We start from the raw sequence: 3769 nt of genomic DNA on the forward strand, positions 1-3769 counted from the left end.
TAAAACAATTAAACTGTTATGAATTTACATGCAACTAAATCATATTGTTAGGATAAATAAAAAATAAGTAGGCACATTTCGGAGACCTCCCTGAAATTTCATGTTTCCATTTATTTTACTCCACCCAGCTGACAGAGAGTAGATTATCTAGAGTTGTAGTCTTATTGCGTAGTGTGAACTGTATTGCTTTGGTCTGGTGAAAAGAGTAAACTGATTTTTTTTCTGCCTGCTTGTGTGTGTGTGTCCCTCCACTGTGGCCAGTCCACACAGGCACTATGCCACTCTTGGCTGAATATCAATTAGGCCTGTTTCCTGCACCTGTGTTGTGCAGCATTCTTGACAAATCATTCAAGAATTTTTTATATCTAACTGACAACCCACAACAACACAGATTATCAAGATCCTCCTCTAAGTAGCTCATTCCTAAACGTACACTCAGTGAAGATCAAAGCCTCTGCAGCCTGTTCTAGCAGGCAGAAGCTTGAGCATTGCCACAGCAATGTTCTTTATTGGTTTTTCAGGAATGAGGAAGTATGTGTGAGGCGGCATCTTTACGGGAAGGCAGTGAATGCGGGAGGGAGGGGCTAATGGGAATGCACGTGGGCGTGGAGGTTATGACAAATATTTGACAAGAAGAGCAGGATGGGATGAGAAGAAAGGCAAAGTGCAAAGGTGGAAACTTTAATTACATTGGGGGCTGCTGGGTAATCACATTTCTCATCTTCCTCACGCTGTGGTCTGTTTGTGTGTACTCACCCAGCCTTCAGATGATCACTGTTACTACTTGCAGCCTCTTGGTTTCAAGAAGTTTCACAATAACCGATATGATAGTTATTGTGAAAAGACATTTCATACCATTATAATTGACAACTGAAGGAGTATTCAAAATGGGAATTATTGTAGCTTGAGGCAAAGATACACTGTGTCCTCTTTCATAATGTCATGAAATGTTGCTAAAATATGTTCCAGCTGAAAGCACGTGAGTAGAGAAACACACACGCACACTGCAACGCAGCAAAAGCACAGTGTGTAGAAACACATACAGAAGCCAGCATGATTTACTGGTCAATGACGTTGTCATGTTTACACCAGGTTTGTACCAAGGTTGTGTTTTCTGTAAATAAATGGGAAGAACTGAGTCTCCTCAGTCTCTACCCTTCATTTGCACTAATATGCAACAGAGTGCAAATGTAGGACAAAGGTTGTGATTGTAATTTAACTTCCATATCAGGTGATGTGTTCATTTTCCACTCACGACAGAGAGGGACAGAAAGTGACCTTTCCTCTTATTGGACATGGCAGCAGCCAGCACAGTGAGCAATGTAGTGACTCAGCCAATAGGAATGCACCACTCCCCCCTGCATCTCCTGGAATCCTCACACAGGTTCTCACAGGGAGATGGGGAGTGTCCGGGTGGGGGGGTCCGGAAAGGACGATGTTCTACACATTGCTGCTAATCCATACGTTTCTTCATAATCCTTTCTGGTGACATTTTACTTATGGTCATGGAATTATGTTTTTTCTCTGTTCTTATGAGATTAACAGATTAGAAATCATCCAAAACTGAGTGGCACCTTTAGCAAAAACATTTTGTATACTCTCTAACAGCCTGTTTCCTTGATGTTGATCTGGCACCATGTTCAGTGACCCTTAACATAATTACAGGTTTAAGTGAGTCTCAAATTTAGCCCCACACAGATTTTCCCCACTAGAAATTTGAACCAGGTTAACCTGGTAACAGACCTGTTTGTTCAGCCTGGTCACGCCCTTAACCACAGGATTTAGCCTGTCAGGAACCAAATGCCAATGGTTAAGACAGGTAACGTTGACGATGCCACTGACTAACAGGGGAGCCCAGAGGAGTTTGTCTTGATTGTTTAGGCATCAGTGTAGGCAATACTATTGCTGCTAAGTCATACTCATGTATTTATTTATAAGGGAATAGTTTGACATTTTTGGAAATATACCTGTTTGCTTTCTTTTCAGGACTTATGAAAATCAATACCACTGTCACATAGCTGGGCAGACTGTGAATTTCAGACTGTTAACAATTTGGACATTACTTAATCTCGTACATTGAGGTAACTCACACCTCATGATTTAGTCAGCTTTTCTACATGGCCAGAACCTGCAGCATTTATGTTCACACAGTATGGACTAAGCGGTCCCAACATGGCTGCTTGCACTGAATGTTAAGCACAGAACCCCCGGTAGCTTTTGTCCATTGACAATTACAACAAGGTTTATTCACCCAAGATGGCTGTGTCCCAAAAAAAGCAAAATGGCAGCATTACTGCTCAGTTCTAATATGAAAGTAAATGGAAGATGCAGACAATCTGGTGTTTGCTCTGCATTCAAGTTGTTATAATTTTTTTAGTATATTACTTGTGTGGTGTAGAAGAGAATTATTTATGTAGAGATACTGCTTGCAAACCAATGATGGTAAGATGATGTCATGGGGTAGGACTGGATAAGTCTGACTTCTTCCTACTCCATTCAAGCATGTACTAGGTATAAGCAAATTGATATTGGATTAGCATTTGTTGGATATGTGTAAAATTATGTGTGCTGACATATCAACTGTCTTTACATGCTTGAAAGAATAAATCAAATCAAATCAAATCAAATCAAAAGTTTCATTAAAGACTAATGCACTGTTTTAACCACAGCATGTAAAATATTCCACTAATGTTAAAAGTAGTTTATAATAGATTTTACCTGGAAGCTTCATGTTAATGACAAAACATCTGATTGTGTGCAGATGAAACAAATGAGACATCACATATTAATCAATGAAAATTAGGGCTGCTAGTGGACATATTTTTGGACTTTGGACAGGTGACAGGGTCCCTGTTTCCTTCTGTTTTCAGTCTTTATTCTGTGCTAAGCTAATTGGCTCTGGGCTCCAGCTTTATGGAATCCATTTTCTTATCAAATTTTTGGCAAGGAAACAAACAAAATATTGAACTGTTCCTTTAAGGTAAGACTGCTGTAATTGGACATTTACAGAGACAAGCGAGAGAAAGACATGGCACAGATCATGACATGAACTCGAACACACAGCATCCTGAATATAGAGCAGAACCCTTTTTTGGTGATTTTGTCCAAATTCATTCTTCTGAGCTTCCTAAACCTCTCCTTCCCATAACCTTTCATTGATTGAAGGATCCGCTGCCTCCCCCTCACACAGCCTATCAGCTGCTTGCAGAGTTAGCCAAAGAGAAAGTCAGGGTCACCTCTTACTCAGACAAGTTACTCACACTACCCTGGAAACCCACCAGGCATCCGAGGGACAAACAGAGAGCCACTGAGTTACCACAGTAATTTGGGATTCCCACAGTTCCCAGCAAGGCCTGGGAAAAATACTCACTGAAAATATTTTAACTAGGGCAAATAAAGAGAAAAGAGGCTGTCCAAGCATGCTCAGCTTCAGCTGGTTTGTGTGAGCTCAGGTCTCCGTATTTCCTTTTTGTTTTCTTCTGGTGGATAGACGAAGGAAGATGAGCTTGTTGCTAGTTGCTTGAATATATATTTGTCCATCTGGCTCCAAATGGTGAACTTCCTGTCAGTATGCTAAAACTGCTCTAATAATTTTAAATTAACAAAGAGTCTGAAGACTATGTGTAATTTGAATGGGGTCACTTGCAGTGATGAACAGTATCACGTGACTTTGCAGTTCCCCTCGAAGATTAATAGCATCTTTAAAGTCTTTTTTTAGTTTATGTATCTCAACTTTTTTGTTTTGAGTAGTAGTTTTGTTTCCAGCAGC

This window comes from Monopterus albus, unplaced genomic scaffold, assembly GCF_001952655.1.
Source record: "Monopterus albus unplaced genomic scaffold, M_albus_1.0 scaffold197.1, whole genome shotgun sequence".
NCBI classification, from domain to species: domain Eukaryota; kingdom Metazoa; phylum Chordata; class Actinopteri; order Synbranchiformes; family Synbranchidae; genus Monopterus; species Monopterus albus.